This window comes from Protopterus annectens, chromosome 1.part2 (assembly GCF_019279795.1).
Source record: "Protopterus annectens isolate FY-2018-M chromosome 1.part2, PAN1.0, whole genome shotgun sequence".
In the NCBI taxonomy this organism is placed as follows: domain Eukaryota; kingdom Metazoa; phylum Chordata; order Ceratodontiformes; family Protopteridae; genus Protopterus; species Protopterus annectens.
Window position 1 is genome coordinate 389,374,278 of NC_056727.1, and position 26,840 is coordinate 389,401,117.

Consider the following 26,840-nt stretch of genomic DNA (forward strand, 5'->3'; position numbering starts at 1 on the left):
ATGATAGGAGATCTTGTTCTCCTTTGAAAATGCTTGGAATTCCAAAAGTAATAATAATAACAGGGTCTCATACCACAAAATATTCATATGTGGCTTTGATAATTCTTCCTTTAACCTGCCTTTATTCTTTATGTGTCATGTTCATGGATTTTTTTTTTTTTACAAAACTGCTCAATATTCAAAAGTTCCAACATTTTGTCATTATAAGGGTCCATTATGATTGTAAAGCCTTCTTTATCAGCTTTCATAAGTCTGATTGATTTATGACTAGAAATAGTTTTTATCACATCCTTTGCACCTTCAGATAAATGATTTAATTTTTTAGAAGGAGATTTTCTCAGAATATCACAACTAGCTGTCTCACAATGATATCAATATGACTGAATGGTAGGGTGAAGGGCAGATTGAATGAACTTGTTTTCTATAAAATGTTGTTTGTGTATCCTGCATTCTTTTCTTTAGAGAAAACTAAAAATGTACATTCTTCTGTAAGTCTTATGAATGCCAATAATCTCTGCAATACTCGCCTGACAAAAATGAATACAAGTAATACCTTTTTGAAGCACTTTAATCACATTGTCTAACATTTTTTTTTCAGAAGCAATTTTCATAAATGAAAATTGCACAAAGCAGATAAAAAACATGAACAATTTAGAAAGGAGTGTGACAATGAACCAAGTTTAGCTTGCCCTAAATCAGATTCTTTATGTTAAAGGACGGCTCACTAGTGGTGGTCCCAGTAATGCAAGTATGGCTATTGGGCCTCCTGATGGAGGACCTAACTAGCAGGATGAGGCCCTTGTCAGTTTGTGCATTGTGAAATGAGGGAAGTGACTAGTTATGCTGCCTGGGCACCTCTTACTAGACAGCAGGAGATAGCTGCAGCAGGGCTGACCAATCAGCATGCTCCTCAAGGTGGCAGGTAGTGTGCAGCACTAGGTTAGGGTTTGTCAGGAAGAAGCATGCAATCTGCATCTCAGCATTGCAGACCATGCTATGGTATAGCTACTGCATTGTCACATGAAGATGTTGGGCCGTGGGTGATAAACATGCAGACTGCTTTGGTAAGCAGAACAAAAGAACAAGACACTCCATTAAGGACTGTGAAGTCTGTAGTCAGCCTCACAGAGGCACAAAAAGAGAAATTAAACTTCAGTTGTATAGTAGGGCCAGTCTTGGCTGTGTTCAGTGAAATAAATAAAAAATAGAATAGAAATAGAAAAGTAAAGGCTTAGTGCTGAGAGAAGATAGATTGAAAAGCAAAGTGGATTAAATAAGGCATACAAACAAGCAAATCAATAATATCAAAAAAGATAAAGTATACACACCAAACCAAGCAGCAGAAATATCAAGATGAAGAATGCTGTATAAATGAGAAGCCATGCAGCACCAGAGGTCATCTACTAGTGTCGTAAAGAGACAACAGAATCACGCCCTAAGCAAATTCATTCCCAACACTTCCTAACAGTGGCACTTTAGCAAGACAGTTCACATATGTAACAAACACTGTCACGGCAATGCAATGGAAGGCATAACATAAAGAGAAACAGATGATGCTGCCATCAATCAGGGAATATCATTTGCATCTAAAGAGCCCTCAAAGAACTTCCAAGTAAAAACACATAAATATAGGAAAGTGTGCCTCAGTAGAAGGTGCCATATACATATCCCAGAGAAACACATATAGGGCAGTACTGAATTTCTACCACAAAGCAACAACTATGCCATCCTGCAACATGGCAAACATTGATTATATGTGTGTGTATTTATGCAAGGCAGATAAGGCATCTAGATAAAGGAGTACAGCACGGTGTTATGGATATGCCAATGAAGTAGCATTGTGAAACTGCTCACTATGTGGATGGCTGTGTATAATGTGCTTCTTGTTCATATAGAATATCATAGTGGATGATGTCACATTTCTCAGGAGAAAGAGCAACTTACTAATGAAACATTTACCTTATCAACATATGTTTTACAAGCTAATGAGATAGCAATGTTTACAAGGGCAGAAACAGGGTATCTGTGGACACACTGCAAGAACAACTGACATAGGATGTAAAATCTACTAGTTGCCAAGGTGATATGGTGAGCACCTGTTATATGCAGCTACCAAACAAAAACAACACAATATAGTAGGAAGGTACAAGCCACTGAGGTACATAGAAGTCATGTAGTGCATCATCCCATAGCTATGTTAGAGCTATCATACAACACACACACACTCACACACACACACACACACACACACACACACACACACACACACACACACACACACACACACACACACACACACACACACACACATCCATCAAAGGCTAATGACATGCAAAATCAGCCCCAAAACCTTAGCAGAAGTAGCATGCAGTGTTGCAAGGCGTATAGGATAGATGAAAGTAGATGCTTAGTAGTGAATGAAGTCACGAAACGGAGTCAAGTACATCAAGCCACAGTCATATCACTATAGGTCCATAGGTGTTTACTAGGCTAAAGACCACAAGTGCCTTTTTAAGCCTAGCCATGCATCCCGAATCTCTAACAAGTTCTGACACATTTGATAAGTGTAAGCATGGGCCTGGGAGATGAACCATTTACAGGTTACCTGTTTGCATTATAGACATAGATGCCAAACCAGGGATGAAGTTCCAGTTTCCCATCCAGTTGTCCAAGTTGAACTTGAATTGGGTTAGGGAGGAACTCTGTTTCACATGGATGGGGAGCCTTTTCCATAGATGGGGTAGTCTCTGGGATACATATCTATCTGTACAGCAGGTCCTATTTATCTCATAAGCAAGGTTTAAGTCTTTAGAATGGGTAATTCTGGTGCTGTTTGTTTTGTGGATATGCAGGAGGTCCATCAGAGTGAGGACTGACAATGCCTCATATGCCAGGTGTAGATCTCCCCTCAAAAGCCTGTAGAAGACAGAATACAGGGATATGACTTTGAGGTGGCCTGTATAGGACATATTACTTAAGCCCTGTATTCTTTTCATAGGTTCATAGGTTCATACTAGGCTATCTGCTCTGGGGCAATTATAAGCCTAGCCTGATTCTGTATGGCTTACGCCACCCCTTGATTTGAGTATACTGTGCCCTTTTTAAGGTTTAGTTTACTGTGCCTCTGTCTAATAGTGACACGGGAGTAATCCCTGGGACAAACCTATGATCCCCCATCCACCTATCGAGATTCTTCTTGAAGAGATTCAGTGAGGTGCTCTGCCTCACATGAACTGGAATTCTATTCCAGAGCGAAGGGAACCTCTGGGTTATGAACCTGTCCCTCCAGCAAGTTCTATTTATTTCTGTGCTGAGGTTCAAGTCCCTCGAGCATGTGGCTCTAAGGGATTTAGATTTACTGAGGTGGAGCATGTCCATTAATTCTGGATTTGACATAGCTTTGTATGTCAGGCATAGATCGCCTCAAGTAGGCGGTATGCAACTGAGTAGAGCTGGAGTTTTTTTAACCGAGCAGCATATGGCATCTGTTTGAGATCCTTGATCCTCTTGTTGAGATACTTTTGGGGTCTTTCTAATTGCTGCAGGTGTCGGGTAAGGTACATCCCAAAAGGGGCATTGTATTCTATGATGGGCCTGATGAGGGATGAATAAAGGGGCACGATTACCTCTCTTGATCTAGATGTGAAACCCTTCGTGATGAGGTGGGCTATGTAGAAGGTCTTTCTAACCACTTTGGCAATGTGGTTTTCAAAGGAGAGATTGCTATCAACTTGGGTCCCCAGGTCCCTAATAACTTTTTCTGTACTTAATGGGTTTCCTCCTATGTGGTAATTTGTGGGCACATTGTTTTTGCCAAAGGGTATGACTATACATTTTTTGGCATTTAGCTTTGAACCATGGCGCTGGCACCAGTTATCTGTCTCTGTGAGACCTTTTTGAAGGATGTTTGTGTCAGCTGGAGAGTTGATTATGGCGCCCAGTTTGCAGTCGTCTGCGAACTTGGTGAGCCATAGTCCTCCCACGTTTGCCTGTACCTCAGAAAAGTATATACCGAACAAGAGTGGTCTCAGGACAGAACCCTGTGGGATGCCACTTGTGACCGGTTTCGAGTCTGACATGGCTCCAGCAACTCTCACTCTGTGGGTTCTGTCTTTGAGCCAGTTTCCGACCCATCTTGTGACCTAGGGGTTTATATTTAAGCTGGATAGCTTATCTATGATGCCCGAGTGGGGTATTGTGTCAAATGCCTTTGCAAGGTCCAGATAGGCTGTGTGGACTACCTTCCCTTCATCTATGGCTTTGGTGACTGTTTTGAAGAAGTCAACCAGGTTCAAAAGGCAGGATCTGCCCTTGACAAAGCCGAACTGGGTAGGATCTAGTGTCTGTAGGTCCCCAATGTCTTTGTTTATGAGCTCCATGATGATCCTCTCCATAGCCTTGCAGACTAAGCTAGTCAGGCTTATGGGGCGATAGTTTCCAGGGTCTGTAGAGGCTCCACCTTTGTGGAGTGGGACCACTGTTGCTGTATGCCATTCTGTGGGCACATATCCTGTAGTGAGGCTGAGATTGTATAGCTGTTTTATTTGAGGGATTAGTTCCTCTTGGAGTTCATGTAGGATGCAACCTGGGATGCCATCTGGTCCCATGGAAGCAGTGTTTTTTGCTTTGGAGAGGGCAGCCTTCACCTGAGCATCAGAGATGTTCAGGAGGCAGCCCTCTGCCGGGATAGATACTTGCTCTTTTGGGGGGGAGGGGGTGGAGAAGTTTGGACTGAACCTGTCTGCCAGGATATTGGCGATGTCTGTGGGTTCAGTGTATTTTTTGTTGTTTAGAATCAACTCAGAACAAGTCTGGGAGTTGCATCCCAGGTTTCTAACATAACTGAAAAAAGCCTTATGATTGTCTTTGGTGTCCTGTACAATTTTTCTCTCGAAGCTGGCCTTGGAGAATTTTATGAGGGATCATAATTTTTTGCTAGTACTGATCAGAGATGCCTTCCCTATTAGGGATTTTGCTCTATCATGTAGTAGCTTCCTCCTTCTGTTGTACAGTTTATTTATGGCAGGGGTCCATCAGACTGGACGCCTGCCTTTGGATGATTCGGTCTTGGTTTTGTTTGGGATAGCATGATCCATGCATTCCTGGAGATGTCCGTAGAATGCATTTATATAGGATTCTGCAGTTTGGGCTGTAGTTTCCACTGGCCCTGGGGCCTTGAAGGATTCCACTTCGGTTTTGAGAAGTGAGAAGTTCGCTTTTGAGAAGTTTTCACTGTGGTTTTCTGGGCTGGGGGTGGGGTCGGGATGTGGACATCCAGTGAAATTAATTTATGGTCTGATCTTACCAATGAGGGATATACTTCTGGTGTGGAGCATAGAGTCCCCATGTTGGTAATGATCAGGTCTAGTATGTTGTCCCCTCTTGTGGGAGTGGTGACTAGTTGTTCCATAGCATTTGAGTTTATAATTTCCAGGAACCTTTGGGCTAAGGTGCTGGGGCTTGAGTAGTGCTCCCAGCTCCCAGTACCTATTTTGTACCTGCTTTTAGTGAGGAACCTCTGTAGATGTTCCAGTTGTTGGATATGCCTGTTTAGGTACATACCAAACTGGGCACTGTACTCAATGATAGGTCTGATGAATGCCAAATACAGTACAACAATGACTTCCTTGGACTTGTATGCCATACCTTTGTTTATAAGTCATGCAACGTAGAATAATTTCCTCACCACTATAGACACGTGATGATCAAAGGCTAGATTACTATCTGTGTGTGTCCCTAAGTCCCTGACTACTGGGTCAACTCTAAGGGATGTGATGTCAATATGATAGTTACCAGGGATGGATGACTTCCCAAAGGATACTATTATGCATTTCTTGGCATTTAGTTTTAGTCCATGTCTCTGACACCAGTTGTTTGTCTGTGACTGCCCCTCATGGAGAACATTTGTGTCAGTATAAGATTCAATTACAGCTCCTAATTTGCAAACAATTGCAAATTTAGTCAGTCACAGACCACTGATATTGACCTTGACTTCTGAGAAGTAAATGCCAAAAAGGAGTGGTCCAAGGACTGATCCCTGAGGGACTCCACTTGTGAGTGGCCTCTTTGTAGAGGTAGACTCCCCAATTCTAACTTTGTGGGTCCTGTCAGTGAGCCAGTTGGCTATCCACCAGGTGACATACGGGTTTGTACCTAACCTCTTGAGTTTGTTAACAATGCCTGAGTGGGGTATTGTGTCAAATGTCTTGGCCAGGTCAAGGTAGGCAGTGTGAAAGATTTTGCCCTCATCCATTGCTTTGGTGACCTTCTCAAAGAAGTCCACCAGGCTGAGTAGGCATGATCTGCCCTTGACAAAACCAAACTGGGTTGGGTCCAGTGTCTGGAGGTTTACTATATCTCTGATCAGCTCTATGATAATTCTTTCCATGGCTTTACATATAAAACTAGTGAGACTTATGGGTTTGTAGATGGCCCACCTTTGTGTAGAGGGATGACTGTTGCCTTTCTCCATTCATGAGGCACGAAGCCTGTTTGGAGGCTACAGTTAAATAGTAATTCCAGAGGCCCTGATAGGTCATGTTTAAAGCTATTTAGTAGGCATCCTGGGATATTGTTTGGGTCCACTGATGCACTGTTCTTGGTCTTAGAGTGAACATAAAGGACCTCCTCCCTAGTGACAGTAGAGGGAGTTATATTTGATGAAATTTCCTGAGAGAAGGTTGAGGGGAGAGATGAGTAAAGTTGGAGCTAAATTTAACAGCCAGGAGGTTTGCTATATCTTCTGGTTCAGTGTGGGTGGTTCCATTTACAATGAGCTGTGCACACAATTGTGTATTGCCTTTGAGGCTGCGGACATAGCTAAAGAATGCTTTATGGTTGTCCTTAGCCTGGGAGACCAGACTTGCCTCAAATATGGTTTTGGCAGACTTTATTTGTCCTCTGAGATGTTTGTTTAGTTTGATGAGAGTACTTTTATCCTGCTGGGTGCTGCACCTCCTAATTTTTGCCATTATTTTCTTCCTCCTGTTATACATCCAATTTATTTTGTGATTCCACCAGGGTGGCTTGTTTTTTTAGTTAGTTCTGTACTTCTTCCTGGTCGGTACAGCTGCCTCTATGCAGCTATTGACATGTTTGTACAGGGTTTCTGTGAATAGTTCTGCATAAGCAGAAGTGTTCTCGGGGTTTAAAGGGCTTGAAATTTTGCCAGATTCTCACTTAATATCAGGAGGTTAAGCTTAAAATAGTTCCTAAATATTCCCAGTTTAGCTGGGAGTGCAGGTTTTATTTTTAATTTAAAGGAGACCATTCTGTGATCTGACCTTACCAGGGAAGGCAGTACAGTAGGGGATGTGCAGCACTCTCCCATTTTATTGAGGACCAGATCCAGTATGGTTGCACCCCTGGTTGGTGCAGTGCCTATCTGGTCCAGGGGGTTTGTGCTTACAAAATCCAGGAATCTCTGTGCATGTATGTTTGATGTCATATAGGATTCCCAGTTAAAAGTGAGGTAATTAAAGTCGCCCATGAATAAGGTATTATTTATTGACCACTGTCTTGATGCTCACACATCAAAATGCATTAATTCACATGATCTAAGTGCTTTCATCCATGAAACTGTTACAGGACTTCATCAGAGATAAAAAAACAACTCCCCCCTGCATCTTTTTGAACACATAACCCCACCCCTGTCATCGCGTATTCATAGCTTAATTAATTAATAGATCATATATAACAATACCATATGATGTAATGTTATAACATTAAAACTTGGTAAATAGATAGCTGATTAATTGTTTATTTGCCATGCTGATTACACTAGGATTTCATCTATATACAAAGTTGTATGCAAAATTTAAAACTGAATAATCAACTAAGTAATAATTTCACCCCTAACTTAAATCAAAAGACTTCCTTTTCAACACATTTATCATGGACAACATATCATTCAAACAAAATGGGCTAGTAGCATGTGACCTTAACTGCCATTGCAGTTCCTTTACCTCAAGTTTTGATGCCATCATCCCCCAGATCTTGTTCAATCACATCTAACACACACAAAAAATAACCTCCATGCCTTACTCTCCTTTTATCATCCAGATATTGTCATATTGACTCAGACCTGGCTTAAACCAGAAATCCATGATAATAAAATTACATCACCAGGCTGCAATATAATTCACAGTGACAGATTAGGAAAAAAGGGTGGGGGAGTACCTGCGCTTTACAAAAATCACCTCATCCTAGAAGAATTAGACATCACAACCCCAGAGCTAGAAAACTCTGAACTCACCCTCACTAAACTAAAACTTAACGCAAATAAATATATCAATATTATAGGATGCTATATCCCTCCAGGCAACAATATTTCCATTGCAGAAAATCTAGAATGAATATCTAACTCCCTCCCCCAAGAAAACATCCTATTAGGTGACCTGAATATTGACTGGCACAACTGCTCCAGTCAAAACCCACTCTCCCACATAACCCTACGTGGACTAACCCAACATATAACTTCCCCCACTAGAACGGACAAAAGAACCAAACATCAATCCATACTAGACTGGATACTTGTATCGCATCCTTCCCAAATATCCCCTAGCAGGGTGTCTACTTGACACCCTCAGCGACCACCAAGCTACATTTCTAATAAGAAGTAAAACACCCCAACTGACCTAAGTAACTGTGGGAGAAATTACAAACAAAAAACATTTTAACCTATTCAGCTTTAACAATCACCTAAAAAGGTGTAACTGGACCCCCTTAAAAAACTTAGCTGTCGATGAAGCAGTACTATACTTCAATACAACCTTCACAAATACACTTAACCATCACGCCCCCTCCCAGAACCACTAGAATTAAAACTAAACATGCCCCCTGGCTAATTTTAGATACTAAAACATTCCTCAAAAAAGAAACAAAGCCTGGACAAACTTTCATAAAAGCAAATCCCAATTAGATAAACAAAAATACCTTAAACTATGCAACAAAGCCAAAAAACTTACCAATACAGACAAAATCTCCTAGTACGAAAATATACAGAATAAACATATAAACAACCCAAAAAAATTCTGGGCAGCAGTCAACTCTGCATTACAACCAGGGAAAACATCTACTCCTAAAACAGTAAATAACCAGCACAATATCCCCACACAGTTCAGCAAATTCTTTACAGAAACTCTCCAAGCCCTTGGAAACAACCAACCTAGCCCCAACAACCCCACTTAAACAAAAACACCCTCTTCACCAGAAACAAAAATCAATTGCCTCAACTTCAGCTTCAACCCAGTACCTATCAAGGCCATACAAAAACTCCTCCTAAAACTCAAACCAACTGATAAATTACACACAGAATACCTTCAACTAGCCACTGAAACTATAGCCTATTCTGTCTCCATCCTAATAAACAGAGCCATCTCAGAGTGTAAAGTACCGCAGCTTTGGAAAATGTATCATATAATTCCACTGCACAAAGGGGGTAGCTCTCTTGAACTCAATAAGTATCGCCCTATAGCTATACTATCCCCCTTATCAAAATTTCTCGAGAGTAGTACACATGCAAGTAATGAAGTACCTCCTAGAAAACAAACTACTATCCACACAGCAACATGGCTTTAGACCCTTCCACAGCACCACCACCACACTTACCTCATTTACTAACACCATCAGTTATCACAGAAATAATGTACTGCTCATATCTGCTACATTCTTAGATTTATTCAAAGCTTTTGACATGGTCAACCATGCAAAGCTCATTCACTCACTGTCCACCCTAAACCTTAGTATCTCTGCTATTTCTTGTTTCAAGAGCTATCTAGATGATAGGCAGCAAGCTGTATTATGGCAAAACCAAATCTCTCCCTTATTGCCTGTCTTCCTAGGGGCTCCCCAAGGCTCCATCCTGGGTCCATTGCTCTTCACCCTATTTACTAATCAACTCCCATCCAACATTGCCAAAACCTCAATAGTGGAATATGCAGACGACACCACCATAATATGTGCAACAAACACAATAGACCTCCTCCTCTCTTAAACACAAGAATGCTTTTCCCTAGCCGAAACCTGGATCACCAATCGAAATCTCATTCTTAACCCAGCTAAAAATAATTACTCCTCTTTAGCTCCCACAGATCCATGCTAGCTTTATAATCTCCTCAAATAACAATACCACCATTACCCCTACCAATCATACCAAACTGCTAGGCATGGAAATTGACAGTCACCTTAGATTTGACCCCTAGAGTTCCCTAACCATAAAAAAATGTCATACAAAACTTGGTCGACTCTATCAAAACAAACAATTTCTCTCCAACCACTCCAAAATAACAATAGCCAGGACACACCTATTATCCACCTTACTCTGTGCCTCCCCTGTGCTTACCAATCTCCGCAAAACTGACCTAAACAAACTTGACTGTTATAATAAGATAGCTAGATTTGCTACAAGTTCATCCTTTAGAACACATCACTGTGAATGCCTCAAAAAACTCAGTTGGTTAGAACTCCCACTAATACTTCAATTCAATCAACTATCACTTGCACACAAAGTATTACATCACTCAGAGAACATCCCAGCTCTACAACAACTACTTCAACCCTACACCATTACCAGAACCTTAAGATCTAGCACCCAAAACCTCCTTAAGGTTACCCAATTTAACAATGAGGCAGGAAAATCCATCTACAGCCACTATATTTCTAAAATCTGGACCTCCCTTCCTGCCCATATAACAGGCAACAACTCCTCAACTCAATTCAAGAAACTACTTAAAAATCACTTCATGAAAAACAGACTATGCTCCTGTATCACCCCTGGCTAGTACTTCAGTATTTTCCTATTATCAACCAGATTCATAGTTTAGCTACAGACCTATATTGTCCATAAATTCAGATGTATTGCCTTAACTTTAGACAGGAGGACTAATTGTACATTCAGCTTCTCTAGAGGTGAAAGAAATGTAGCTCATGAATGTTATTCAATGTATTCTCTTCCATTTTTCTCTACTATGTCTCAAAGTAAGTACCATGTGATTGTCATATACTAACATTTGTGTAGCCTGCCTTTTGCTAATATTTAATGTATTGTCTGTTAACTATAAAAATGTTATCTCTTGGAGCTTTTCTCCCCGGGCCTCCGCTGAAAATGGACTTATATCAAGTGGGACTCTCCTGGTTAACAAATGTAAAAGAAAATAAAAATAAAAATAAATAAAATAAAATAAATAAAAAAAAATAAATGTATGTCCCTCGTTTTGGTGAATATGTCTCCACAAGGCATTGTGATAGTCTTCCACCTTAATGCTGTATAAGTGTTCATACATTCTGTCTTTGAGGGCTCTCTCTGACTTACCTGTGTATAAACATGGACCGTTACTGTATAGTGCTTTATAAACAACCCTTTAGTAAAACAGTTGGATTATTTGGAACTCTTCACTGCGCCATATCCTATTAGCTTTATAATTCCACCTTCCTTAAAATAAGGACAATTTTTCATCTCCCAGGCTACATGTTACCAGCTACTCAAGACCACAGCAATGGTAACATTTGGAGTGAGGAGGAACATGACAGAGGAGACATTAAGCTTGGCGAGTGGCTTCATATTAGTACTGACTTTTCCTCAGCTCATAGACATGTAAACACCACTGGGACTACCCTGAGTAAACAACTACAAACTTTTGAGCACAGAATTACCAGGTTTCATAAACTGCAGCTTGGAAATAGTTATTTCCATAAGTGTGTTAAATCTAACATTGTGCCCAAGGGTCTTAGGGTATGGAAGTATCCTATGGGACTCAGGGAAAGTTCTGGTTTGCATAAGGAATTGCTTCAATTATTCAATAGACATGGATGTGTGTTTATGGAAGTATTTATAAGACACAACCATACTGCAATGGATGCTTTAGAGTCTGTTATTAAACAGCTGGACAGTATCATTAATAGGGATTTAGTCTTTGGACTCTACAACAATGATTACTGTAATTTATTCAGATATTGATACAATGGTCATTGATATCAGATCCAAAAAAGATAAATTGTGGCATAAAAAGGTGATTTTGATAATCATAAAGCCTATCATAGACCTGGTAATCAAGGAAAGGAGGGGCTTTATGTCAATGTACATGATTTATGTTTGTCCCTTAGTAATAAGAATGGTCAGCTATTTGCCCTTTAGCATCTCCACCCCTCAGGAGATGTGAGGTCATAAGAAATCGACAAAAGGGGAAGAGGACCAATTTCTATGCACATGAGGGATCAGACTTGGGAGATGGATGAGGCATTGGCTACAGAATTAGACAACATCACGAACTAACACAGGGACAGAATTAGGCAATGTCATCACCAGCTGCCACTGTTACAGAATTAGGCAATGTCATCACCAACTGGCATGGTTACAGAATTAGGCAATGTCATCACCTACTGTCATGGGGATAGAATTAGGCAATGTCATCACCAACTGACATGTGGACAGAATTTTTCAATGTCATCACCAACTGACATGGGTACAGAATTAGGCAATGTCATCACCAACTGACATGGGTACAGAATTAGGCAATGTCATCACCTACTGACATGGGGATAGAATTAGGCAATGTCATCACCAACTGACATGTGGACAGAATTATGCAATGTCATCACCAACTGACATGGGTACAGAATTAGGCAATGTCATCACCAACTGACATGGGTACAGAATTAGGCAATGTCATCAATAACTGACATGGGGACAGAATTATGCAATGTCATCACCAGCTGATGTGGGGACAGAATTAGGCAATGTCATCACCAACCGATATGGGCACAGAATTATGCAATGTCATCACCAGCTGCCACTGGTACAGAATTAGGCAATGTCATCACCAACTGGCATGGGTACAGAATTAGGCAATGTCATCCCCAACTGACATGGATACAGAATTATGCAATGTCATCACCAACTGCCACTGGTACAGAAGTAGGCAATGTCATCATCAATTGATACTGGGACAGAATTATGCAATGTCATCACCAACTGACATGGGTACAGAATTATGCAATGTCATCACCAACTGCCACTGGTATAGAATTAGGCAATGTCATTACCAGTCAGGGTTGCCAGACGTCCCTATTTGGGCGGGACTGTCCCGAGATCAGCAGCCTGATCGCAACCCTGTTACCAGTTGACAAGGGGACAGAATTAGGCAATGTGACATGGAGACAGAATTAGGCATTGTCATCACCAACTGCCATGAAATTTTTGATATTTACAATTTTAGTTCTTTAGACATAGCTAGCCTCTATGGTGATTTGTTTGAGAAAGGCATGACTTTTGCACCTACAAGAAGGGCAAATTTAGCAGCCACATTTATTGCTCTGAAACTTTACACTGTTAAGTGAAATTTATCTGTTTTATTTTTTGGTAATGATCATAGTGCTGAGAATATGAATATATTGAGCAAACCTAGCATTTGCAAACCACCTTTGCACCCAGTTATTATGTTGTTTGAGAAATTATGTGAAGTGACATTAGGCAGGTCCTATAGAACCACACCGGGCATCTTCACTCTTAGTAGAGGAAGGAAGATTTACTAAGCAGTGTCTGTGTAACTAAGGATATCAAATTAGTGAAACCTGATAAGGGCAGCAGTCTGGTGGTTATAAACACCTCAGATTACAACCTTCTGATGGAGAGCTTATTATTATGTGAACAGTATGAGGAGGTCTCTAGGAACTAACCAAATATCATAGGTTCACAGGTTCATAGGTTGGTACTAGGCTATTGGCCCTAGAGCCTATACAAGCCTAGCCATAACAATTCCCTGGCTATTTCTTCCCACACTATTTACTTCCCTGGACCCCTGTCTAGCAGGGTGACTGACATGATCCCCGGGATGAATTTCCTTTCTCCCATCCAATCATCAAGGTTCCTTTTGAAGAGGGCCAAAGAGGCACTCTGCTTGACATGTATGGGCAGTCTATTCCAGAGTCTGGGGAGTCTCTGGGTCAGGAACCTATCCCTCCAGCATGTTTTGTTTATTTTGATGACAAGATTTCGATCCCTGGAGCGTGCGGCTCTGAGGGATTGGGATTTCTTTAAGTGTAGCATGAACAACAGCTCAGGGTTTGACATGGCCTTGTATGTTAAGCAGAGATCATCTCAGAGTAGACGATATGTGACAGCGTTGAGTTTTTTAAGGCGGTCAGCATAGGGCATCTGCTTTAGGCATGTGATTCTTTTAGTGAGGTATTTCTGCGGCCTTTCCAGTTGTTGCAGATGTCTTGAGAGGTACATACCAAATGGGGCATTGTATTCTATAATGGGACTAATGAGGGATGAGTACAGTGGGACAATTACCTCCTTTTTTTCTGGATGAAAAGCCCTTAGTGATGAGGTGTGCCACAGAGAAGGATTTCCTGACTGTTGTGGCGATGTGGTTATTGAAGGTGAGACCATTGTCCACCTGTGTCCCTAAGTCTCTTATCAAACTTTCGGTGTTTAGCGTACTGCTACCTATGTGATAATTCACGGGTACATGTTTTTTCCCAAAGGGGATAACTATACATTTCTTGGCATTGAGCTTGAACCCATGGCTCTTGCACCAAGCATCTGTTTCTGTAAGGCCCTTTTGTAGAGTATCCACATCATTTGGGGATTCAATAATGGCTCCCAGTTTGCAGTCATCTGCGAACTTTGTTAGCCAGAGTCCCTTAGTGTTGGCCTGTACTTCAGAGAAGTAGAGGATTAATGCCCAGCTTAGTAAGTTTATCTATGATTCCAGAGTAGGGGATGGTGTCAAAGGCCTTGGTGAGGTCCAGATAGGCTGTGTGGACTGCCTTACCCTCGTCGGCGGCTTTTGAGACTGATTCAAAGAAGTCAATAAGGTTCAGGAGACAAGATCAGCCCTTCACGAACCCAAACTGGGTGGGGTCCAGTGTTTGAAGGTTGCCAATGTATTTGTTTATAATTTCCATGATAATACATTCCATGGCCTTGCAGAACAGGCTCATCAGACTGATGGGGTGGTAGTTCCTGGGATCCAAGGTGGATCCCCCCTTGTGGAGTGGGATAACTGTAGCTGTGCACCACTCAGTGGGAACAAAGCCTGAGGTGAGGGTATGATTAAACATGACACTTAGGTGAGGTGCCAGTTCATTTTGTAGTTCATGTAGTACACAGCCCGGGATGTCATCTGGTCCCATGGATGCTGTCTTCTTAGCTTTGAAGAGTGCATTTTTTACCTGTGTGGCTGTTATTACCGGAATTTGGCAATCATCCAGTATTGAGATGGGCCATTTAGGGGGTGAGAGGTGGGTGAAGCTGGCACTGAATCGATCTGCCAGGATATTGGCAATATCCTTGGGATCAGTATATTTAATGCCATTCTGTTGTAGCTCAGAGCAGATCTGAGCACTGCCATTTAGATTTTTGACATAGTAATAGAATGCCTTGTGGTTGTCTTTGGAATCTTTGGCAATTTTATTTTCGTAACTAGCTTTGGAGGATTTTATGAGGGATCTCAGCTTCTTACTGAGGCTGGTAAGGGAGTTTTCACATATTCTAACACAGACAGCTTACTACATGACCTGTTTATGCAGGGGGAAAATTACTGAACTGGAATATACATTTCTAAGAATTGACCATCCTCGCATTCCAGGTATTTTCAGTATCCCAAAACCATATGGTTTGAATGATAATGTCTGTGATAAATGTGTTGGAAATGAAGTCTTCTGATTTACATTAGGGTTGGAAATTATGCCTTAGTTGATTATTCAGTTTTAAAGTTTGCATACAGTTTTGTATATAGATGAAATCCTAGTGTAATCAACATGGGAAATTATTAATTAATTATCAAGCTTTTTATACACTTTATACATTTGTTAGAATCACATTGTATGGTGGTGTTCCATATGATCTGTTACTTAATTAAGCTATGAGTACGTGATTAGAGGGGTTTATGTGTTTAAAAAGACATTAGTGAGAATGCTTTTCTCTCTGATGAAGTCCCCTAACAGTTTCAGGGACAAAAGTACTTAGATTATGTGAATTTATACATTTTTATTTGTGAACATCAAGATAATGGTTAATAAAATTATGACTGTGGGACAGTGTGCTCGACTTTGACTCATGACTTCAGTGACAAATTTTTAGAAGAGTGACGTCTCCCTGGTCTGCCTCAGTGGTCCTTTGTTCTAGTTCAATTTTCTCCTGGTTAGACACTTGGTAGTGAGCTACTAACATTTCACACCTGATGAAGACCCCCATGCACATCAAAGTTATATCCACTTTGCCAATATTAAACCTCATGGGAGAGTTAGTGTTAGCCTGTCTTTTCCTGCTCCAAATATATTTGTTCACTAAGCAAATATAAATGACTGTGCCATACTTTGTTCATGATAGGACTTCAAACTCCATTTGCCCTACAGCTTTTCTTCCTTCTTTCCTTCCTACCTTCTTCCCCAGTGTCACCACAATGGGGGGGGGGGTATCCAAACATATGCCTTTGCCAGACGGATCCTGTCTGCCTGGATATGAATGACTTTACAGCCTGTCTATGAATCCCCTCACCAACTCATGACTGGGAAGAAAAGCAAAGAATCCAGAGTCATCATCATGCATCCAAACTGTAATTTTCTAAGCCGTACCCCCTAGCATACTGATGTTGCTTGAGTAGACTGCCTTGGTAATCAGGTTTGGCTTGTGAGGCCATGCCTACTTAGGCCCTAGAAAAGGACCACCTACTTGGCAATCTCACATGCTCAGCTTGGTGATCATTTAAAGTACTGTCTCCTACCATGGCTGGACAAGTAATCTGCCCTCATTATCATATGCCCTCCCACAAAGCAGAGGATCATCCATCCTTTCTGCCAGCACTGTCAGACACCCAAGTTGCTAATTGATACTGGTTTGCCTCGGCTACAGTCAGGATTTCATTCCTCTACACCACCAGTGTTGGCTGTTCATGGGCAGGTGTGTAGCAGAGAATTCCATTTTGAAATCACAATCTCGTAATGCTGCCCCTAAACCCATCTGGCATTAAAAAATGTGCACATCTTGCTAAATGTTGCCCCATATACACTTAACAAACCCATGCATCATTTTCAGTTGTTCCATCTATACCTACTAAAGGTATTGCTTTTCTGGATTAGCAACCCACTCTGTAAGTAAGCTATGCACCTGCTGTTGCAGGCATTAACCTAGACACTCACAGACATAACATGTCTAAAAAAGTTATAATTTTCTATGTCATGTTCAGAAAATATACTCTGTAGAGTGCAAAGATTATGCCTCTCTTCACCCTTGTTCATGGGATATGTGGGCACAATACATTTCCCATCAGACATAGCTTCAGCACCTTTTGCCACAGAGTACTTATTAGGTAAGGTGTTTTTCATCAAGGGACGTGCAGCTGAAACAACTATAACAGGTATTTGTTCTGTATGTATGCTTTATTACTGGTGCAATTCTGGTGTTAGGAGTAGCATATTCTGTGTCATCTGTGTGTATATCTGAGGTACAAGATAATGGCTAAAAAGGTCCTTGGGCCAGACTACTGAATCATTAGTAAATAAATAAACATTTGCTTATCAACTAACATGTGTAAGATGATAATGCTGGTAGATGTTTCCTTGTTTGAACATGATGCTTGGGAACTTCACTGGGATTTGCACTGAAATCACTACTGAAAGGCAGATGATGCATTTTAAATGCATGGCCTGCAAATGGAACTTTATAGTAGTCCAAAGGGACATGGTATGGGACACAAATTATGTGCTTTCATGCGACATGAAAAAAAAAACATACTTGCTGCTTATTTTGCATCTCACGTTGCAGATCTATACTGATAGTGGCATTGTAGATGTGGAGATTATCTTAGTGTACAATGCACAGAACCATAGTTAGAGAATGTACCAGATCAATCGTGTAGTATTATTTAAAGATAATATACACATTCCACCATTTTCCATGTCCAGTATTCCCAACTCAGTGACCTTTGGTCATCCAGCATGATAAATCTGCCTTGTCTGGATCTGCTTGCAATGTGATGGCCATAATGGACTTACTGTGTGGTTCTTCATCACTTGTTTGTTCAGAATCTTACCTATGGTAGCTATATTAAAAGTTTTCATATGCACTTTCTTATATTGGTCTTTTCTGCTCTTCAGCAGTTGTATATAGGTTCATAGGTTCATAGCTAGGTACTAGGATATCTGCCCAAAGGCATTTATAAGGCTAGCCAGAATGTGTTGGCTTTCACCGCCCCCTTAGATTAGTTCCCTATGCCTCTGTCCAGCAGAGCCACTGAAGTGATCCCTGGGGTAAACTTTCTGTTTCCCATCCACTTGTCAAGGTTTCTCTTGAAGAGTGTTAGCGAGGAGCTCTGCCTAATGTTGATTGGAATCTTGTTCCAAAGCATGGGAAGTCTCTGGGACAGGAATCTATCCTTCCAGCATGTCCTATTTATTGTTGTGGTGAGGTTTAGATCCCTAGAGCATGTGGCTCGAGGGGATATGGTTTTCTTTAGGTGGAGCATGTCCATCAGTTCTGGGTTGGACATGGCTTTGTATGTCAGGCAGTGATCACCTCTGTGTAGGCGGTATGCAACCAAGTACAGTTGGAGTTTCTTCAGTCAAGCTGCATAGGGCATCTGTTTGAGGCCAGTGATCCTCTTGTTGAGGTACTTCTGTGGTCTTTCCAGCTGTTGCAGGTGTCTTGTAAGGTACAGCCCAAATGGGGCATTGTACTCTATGATGGGTCTGATGAGTGATGAGTAGAGGGACACAATGACCTCTTTTGATCTGGATGAGAACCCTTTTGTGATTAGGTGGGCCACATAGAAGGGTTTTCTAACCACTTTGGAAATGTGATTATCAAAGGAGAGATTACTATCTACTTCGGTCCCCAGATCCCTTATTACATCTTCCGTATTTAAGGGGCTACCACCTATGTGGTAGTTTGTGGGTACTTTGTTTTTTCCAAAGGGGATGACTATGCACTTTTTGGCATTTAGCTTGAGGCCATGATTTTGACACCAGGTATCCATCTCAACGAGACCCTTTTGGAGGATGTCTGTTGGAGGATGTCTGTATCAGTCAGAGAGTCAGTTATAGCCCCTAGTTTGCAGTCATCTGTGAACTTGGTCAGCCATAGTCTTCCTGTGCTTGCCTGTACCTCTGAGAAGTATATGCCAAACAGGAGGGGTCCTAAGACTGAGCCCTGGGGAACGCCACTTGTAACCGGTTTAGAGTCAGACCTAGCTCCTGCAACTCTCACCATGAGGGTTCTGTCCATGAGCCAGTTGGCAACCCATCTTGTGGCGTAGGGGTTTATGTTCAGCCTGGTGAGCTTGTCTATAATACCAGAATGGGGAATGGCCTTTGTGAGGTCTAGGTAGGCTGTGTGTACCACCCTTCCCTCCTCTATAGCCTTGGTAACTATCTCAAAGAAGTCCACCAGGTTTAGGAGGCATAATCTGTCCTTAACAAAGCCAAACTGAGTAGGGTCCAGTGTTTGGAGGTTTCCAATCTCTCTGTTAATGAGTTCCCACACTATGGGTACGTAGCCTGTGGAGAGGCTGAGTTTGAACAGTGTGTTTAAGTGAGGGGCTAGTTCATCTTTGAGCTTGTGTAGGATGCAGCTTGGGACACCATGTGGTCCCATTGTTATGTTTTTGGCTTTGGAGAGGGCTGTTATAACCTGAGTGTCTGTAATTTCAGGGGCTCTACATTCTTCTGGTATGGTTATGGGCTCTTTTGGGGGTGAGAGGGGGGTGAAGTTTACACTGAACCTGTCTGCCAGGATGTTGGCGATATTGGCTGGTTCAGTGTATTTTGTGCCATTCTGCATTATCTCCGAGCAGATCTGAGCATTGCCAATTAGATTTTTGACATAGCTAAAGAATGCCTTGTGGTTATCTTTGGAGTCCTTGGCAATTTTTCTTATGAAGCTAGCCTTGGATGATTTTATGAGGCATCATAGTTTCTTGCTGATACTGATAAGGGACGTCTTCCCTTCTTGGGATTTTACTCTTTTCTGTACTAGTTTCCTCCTTCTATTGTATAGCTTGTTTATCGCAGGGGTCCACCAGACTGGTTTCCTTTTCTTGGAGGAGTGAGTGTTGGTTTTGCTTGGGATAGCACGATCTCTGAAGTATTTTATTGTGCCACTAACTGGAGGTATGGGTATCCTTGATGAATATGGATACTCCCCGCCTTTTGTATTTCGGTCTGAGTTCTGTAGCCGAAATGTATGGCATGAGTTGTAGTCTGGTAGTGCTGGGATGCTCTCTGGAGACTTAAACCAGGTTTCTGGTAATATGTACCATATTATTTTCCTTGCAAATCAAACTCTGTATTAGGATGTTATTGTTCTCACATGTTTTGCTTAATTTTAAAATTATTGTGTGTGCACTGATGAATTTCCATGATGCAATGTATAAGATATTTACTGTACTGATTCTCTTTATGAAACAGAGCTTTGTTGTCCGATTGCTAAGTAACAAAGACTTAGCCCTTTCATATGCCATTCTTAAATCCCAGCCATTGTTTATAAGTATTCTTTTAAAACTGTGGAAACACTTATAAAAATGTTTAGAATTACCTGTAGAGAACCTCAGAGTTTTCAGTAAAATAACAAGCCCAAAAGGTTAGCTGATTCATTGAAAGCAAGTAGGTCTGTATATAAAAAAACAAAAAAACATTCCTTCACAGGATATAACTAAAAGAAGGAAAGCAAAATATAGAGATTTAAGGTGTGGTGCATGTTGTCATCTGATTAATAGAGAAGACTGCTACTTTTGACATATAAAACTATGATGCCAGTAGCATATGCATCAGAAATTATTCTTCTGTGACTCTGTACCAGTAAAACCTAGTTGTTAACAAGCTCCAGAACTACAAACAAAAGTTTCATTTTTTTTCCTCATTGAGGTATTTCACTAATTAAATTTTTTTTAAGTACTTTGGAATCTTTATTGTTAACATTTTTTTGTCTTCCTACTTGCTACCATTCTTTGTTAGTTGCATGAAATAGCCTGCCTCATTGTTTAATAAAAGAACTGAAATAAAAAAAAGATTTTTGATACAGTGTTGTTATTATTTTCCCCACTTATCCTCTTTTAGTTTTATAAGTGAACACTAGACTGTCATGAAAGGCCATTTTAAACCTAGCCAATAAACCAAGGTTAGAATCAAACCCTCTACCTTGTGTCTGTGAGGTAAAGATGTTAATCATTATACCAAATCCAAATGGCATGTAATTTATTTTACTTATTTATGTATTTCAGTTTGATGAACGGGGAAGTCCAATGGGCTGAAAAGAGCCCATTTTCAGTGGAGGCCCGGGAGAAAAGCTCCAAGAGAAAAAAAACTTGGTACAGTATTTACATGTTGAAGGTAAACACTGAGAATTGAAAAATAAGCATATAAGTACTGGAAACAGTATTACATCATAGGGAGTGGATCTTCGGTACTTACATATTATCGGAACCACATTCTCAGCGACTTACTGCTCATAATTTCTGGCTGCCCTTCAATCTATCATTTTGTTTAGGAAACCAGCAGGCTTCTGAAAACATGTTTTAAACTGTATGGTTCATCTTCATCCTGTTTGGGTTTTTTTGTTGTTGTTTTTAGTTGTAAGTGAGGTACAGATGTATATTTTTATCAAAGTCGTATTGCTACTAAATGCTTGAGATCTCCAACATCTACATTTCCTGTTTTTTCCCAGAATGTCTTGATGTTTACCTCATATTTCTCAGGTTTTTCCTAATAACATGTTGGGTTTTCTGGCAGGTGTTAAGGAGTGAAGTCCCTAGATAATGACATACCTTTAAATGTACACTTCATATCATTCAAAAAATGCATGGTAACACAAAACATCTTATTCTAGCTGTTTTCCCTGGTTATAGGAACAATGTTTAAACATCTGTTGGTTATTTGTGATCATCTACCCTGGCCACCACCATGACTTATGTTTTTGTCCAGATTTCTTGAAGTCGGAGGTTTTGCGGTATGTGTAACAGTCTTACAAACATACTGCTATTCATCAAAAACAGGAAATATTTGAAAAGTCTCTTGTTAATGTTCTACCTCCTGGTGGCATTACCATTAGGGGCTGTACCAGCATCTTTCTTTCTTTTGTAAAAAATACGTTATAGTATTTTGTTAGAAATAACAATTCACTACATGACGGGTCACAACAATAAAATGATTGCCGTGATCAATGATTGTCACCTAACAAGTGGAACAGTAACTAATCTGAAAGCCAAGTTGAATATCAGCAGGATTTGCAGTAGGATAAATAATGATGACACAGTGCTACTTGCACAGTGAGTAACATAATGTTTTAAAACATGACTGTTTTATCAATATCTGTATAATTTGTGTTACAAGCATTACTCCTTAAACCAAAAAAAGTTGAATTTCCTTCCCAAAGCAAACAATAGCTTGAAGGGCTGCCAGAACATGCGAGTCCAGTCACTGAGAATGTGGTTGCGATAATACGTAAGTACCAGATCTTCTTATACATTGAGTATTGAAATATAAGCATACAAGTACTCAGTATTAGAGAGTAGATTCCCGAAGAGAGGGTATGGGATATAAATGATGAGTACTATAGAGAGGAGAAAGAGAGAGGGTTAGAGGGGTACTTAAGCTGGGGGTGCTTAAGTTGGAATGTAACAAGGACATTCCCATTTAGAACACAGATGAGAGAACAGGTGAGCTTTAACATTGTTATGGTTAAAATAGATTGTGTAGGAGGGAGGGAAGAGAGTTCCACTGTTTAGCTATGGAGCAGGATAGCAGTAGTTGGCCAGGAGAACATGAGGGTTTGTAGACTTGTAGGAGATTTTGGTTTTTGGATCTGAGGGTGTGATTTGGTATGTAGGGTTTTTAGGATGTAGCAAGATAGGGATAGTTTGCAGGTTTGAAGATGAGCTTGTGGGCAGTGGTAAGTTAGAGATAATTCAGGTAGTTAGGTAGTTCAAGCCATTTGAGGGTGTGCAGGTTTTGGCAGTGATAGGGTGAGTTTTTTGCATTAGTTGCAAATTTGCATATTTTGTGGTAACAGAATTCAAGTTTGGAACATAGGCCAAGCTGGAGATTAGTGAATAAGGGTGCACCATACATAAGAGCGGGGAGAAGGAAGGTGGATGCAAGAGTTTGCCATGTAGAGGGGCTGAGGTAGCAGTTGTGTCTGTAGAGGAGACCGATTTTTTGATGGGTTTTCTTGATTGAGGAGTGTATGTGGGTGTCAAATTTGAGGTCTTCATCAATGATGATGCCTAGAAGCTTGATATAGAGAACAATTTCAAGGGGGTGTTATTCTGGCTATGTATGGCAAATGAGTTCTTGTAGATATTGGAGTTTCTAGAATGTGTAAAAATCATTAGTTTTGTTTTATTAGTGTTTCGGGGCAGGTGGTTGGATTGCATCCAGGTTTCTGTTTTGGAGAAGGTTAGTGGGTTTTTAATAACAGTTTGGAGGGGCAGGAGGATGAGCAGATGATAGTTGAGTCATCTGCATACTGGATGACTGAGGATTCAGGATTGGAGTGGTGGAGGCTGTTGATGAAAATTTTTAAAGAGTAGAGGACCCAGAACGGAACCTTGGGGAATGCCTGTGGGTGGAGGAAGGGAGAGGTTGATGTTTTCCACTGGGCAGCTTGTTGGCATTTGGACAGGTAGCTGGAAAACAAGGCTATGGTGGTGGGAGATTGATGTAGGGTCGAGAGCTGGGATAGGAGTAAGGTGTGGGAGATGGTGTCAAATGCTTTAGAGAGATCTAGAAATAATGTACATATGAATTTGCCATTGTCGTGTGCCCGGTTGATGGTTTCAAGAAAGGAAAGGAGTGCAGACATGGTACTGTGGTCAGGGCAGAAGTCGTGTTGAGTAGGGGAGAGGAGATTGTTTAGGGTTAGGTAAGGCATGAGTTGTGCATGGATAGTTTTCTCTAGTATTTTAGAAAGAGGAGAAAGTATATCAATGGGTCTGAAATTGGTGGTGTCTGTGTTTTTACCACCTTTGTGGAGTGGGATGATGTAAGTGTGGTGCCAGATAGTTGGGATGTAGAATTCTCGTATGGATCTGTTTATAAGAATAGAGATGGGATAGGCTATGCTTTCTGCAGATAGTTTGAGTAAGGTAGAAGGTAGATGGTCGGGTGCATTGTGACAGGGTTTTAGTTGGAGGAGAAGTCTTTTTATTGTACTTGTGGGGATGGGTGTTAGGCTGAAGGAGGAGGAGGGATGTGGGTGGTTGGGGGATGGGGTTGGTTGGGGGGTGAGGGAAGGACGTGAATAGCTTTGCAATACAATTTATGAAGAATGAGTTGAACTGGGTGGCATTATCTAGGACAGTGAGGTTGGGGTTTGGGCAGGGGATATCTTTGTTACTATGGTGGAGAATTGAGGAGATAGTGTCCCAAAATCTTTTAGGGTTGGATGAGTGCATGGATTGGAGTTCGAAGTAGTAGGTTTTGCGGTCTTTTGTTATTAGTTTTTTTGTGGAGTTCCGAAGTTGCTTAAATTCTAGGAGGAAGTTTTAATTTTTTTTATATTATTTTCATTTGTTGTCTCGCTGGTGTATAGTAAGTTTATTTTCTTTTGATATCTAGGGGCGGGGATTGGTTTTGATGCTTTTGGTCCTAAGGGGAGCTTGCTGGTTTAGAAGGGTGAGGAATGACTGGTTGAAATAAGATACAGCACTATCTAGTGGAAGGGTTTTTAGAGGGGTCCAGTCAGTATGCTTTGGACATTTTATGAAAGTTTGAGGGTTGAAAGAGGAAAGGTTGTGGGTTTGAGTGTAGTGGTGCTGTTTTTGTACAGGAGAGGGTAGACGGTCGGTGAAGGCTGGTAAGTGGTCACTGAGAGGGTCTGGTAGTATTCCAGCATTAGAGAGAACTTTGGGATGAGTTGTTAGGATCCAATCAATGATGGTGCTGGAGGTACCATCTTTATTTGGTATGGTTGGAGAGTTTGTAAGTTGGGAGAAGCTGTACAGATTGATTGTGAGGGAAGGGGTTTCCGAGTTAGTAGAGGCCCAGTTAATGTTCATATCACTGAGGATATAGATTTAATTTTTTGATGTTGGAGGAAAACCAGGAGAGGATGTCTTCAAGTGCCTTGATGTTATCACCTGGGAGAATATAGATGGCACTGAAGCATATGGACTTTTAGTTGTTTATTTTTAATAGACCTATTGTAATTTCAGTATTGGCAAAGGTTGGGATGTGGTTGCTCTAAGGAGTTAGGGTATGGGAGGAGGGGTAGATAATAGCTACTCCATCTCCTTTTCTGTGAGTGCTGTCATTGCGAAGGATTTAGTAACCTGGTGGGAGAAATTCATTATCTTTTATGAAAGATTTAAGACAAGTCTTAGAGATGGCGGTTAAGTTGGAGTGGTTATGGGAAAGCCACACATGGAGGTTAGGGATTTTGTTCCTAAGGCTTTGTACATTAACTGTAGTCAGACGGATGGACTTAGGTGGTTGGGGTTGAGTGGTGTGGCTTATGAGTATAGTGGAGTTGGGTCCGGGGTTAGGGTGGATGTCGCCGGAGAGTGAGAGAGAGATATGGTGGAGGAGTTGTATGAGGTGGTGTATTGGGGAGAGGGAGTTTGGATTATGTAGCGGGAGTGATTTTCTGGTATGACAATTAAAATCAGAGTACAGGGAGGTTAGGGTGGGGAGTAGTTTGGGTTTGACTAGATAGGTTAGGCTGGAAGAAAAGAGTTCAGGAGAAAGAGTGTGTAAGCTGGGGTGGGAGTTTGGTTGTCTGTGGAAGGGGCATGTGAGTGAGAAGTAAGGTGTGTGTTAGGGATATATGTAAGATAGGTGAGACAGATTAGTTTCTACTTTATATTATAGTGAGTGAAAAGATGGTGGGCATTTTGCTAGAGTGGGTGGAGTATTAATCAGGTTGGAAGTGGGTGGGTTGGTACTGAAGGTCATATGTGATTGGAAGGTGGTGGTTGGAAGGACGGGTTTGTGTGGCTATAAATGTGCAGGTAGTAGAGATGGGTGGAAAATGGGGACAGGGTAGGGGAGTGGAGTGAGCCTGTAGGGCGAACATAGTGGGTAGAGCAGAGAAGGAGAAATGGGAGTATGAGAAATTCAACAAAAAAGTATCAGTGAGGATGCAAACACTGTGATATACACAAAGCTGCAGGCAGGCACCATGTGAGTGAAATAAGAAGTGAAAACAGTGGGGGTTCTTTTCAGGGATTGTGGATAAAAACAGCCAGGGAAAGAACAAAAAGGGGAATAATTATACTGAAAAAGAGTGAAGCAGTGCAGCAGCATAGTAGTATATAAACAATGTACTGTTGATTGAGAATGGGGATGTGCCGCCATTTCGTTGTGAATTGTGAGATATCTTATTGAGAGAAATTCAGGTGATGGGGGTGGGGGTTGTGGAGGAGGAAAGGTCCAGGAGTAGGAGACTGCTTTGGGATTGCTAGTGTACAAGTCGTAGGCAAAATACTTATAAAAGTTAGAAAAACACCCTGGCAAGAACAGAAACACTTTGAGAACATACACACAATACACACTTGGTAGAGAGTAGGTAGGTAGACCAAGGTAGATAGGTTGTTTCTGGTGCATGTCCTTTGAGGAGAATCACTGGTCTGCCCACAGAAGTGTAGATGTGTGTGTGGGGGGGGGGGGGGCACAGCATTTAATATTCACATGGAAGCTGTAATGAGAGAAAGAATGTGCTACAAAAGAAAGAATATGACGAGAGATAAGGACTGGTCATACAAAACTAAACATTATTGTTGTTTCCAAAAACAATAGCTCTACAGAGGATATTGGACAGTGCAAAGTAGAATACAACTACACATTCTACAGAGGAAAGGCATAATTGGTAAATACAATCATATTTTATACAGTCTACCCTAGAA

The 26,840-nt window shown here is 41.1% G+C and overlaps 1 protein-coding gene across 1 annotated transcript in view; it reads left to right on the top strand.

The window, feature by feature from the left end:
* Positions 1–26,840, top strand: part of PLCB1 (phospholipase C beta 1) — a 4,354,095-nt gene that overhangs the window by 3,054,390 nt on the left and 1,272,865 nt on the right. The gene's annotated exons all lie outside the window — the stretch shown is intronic.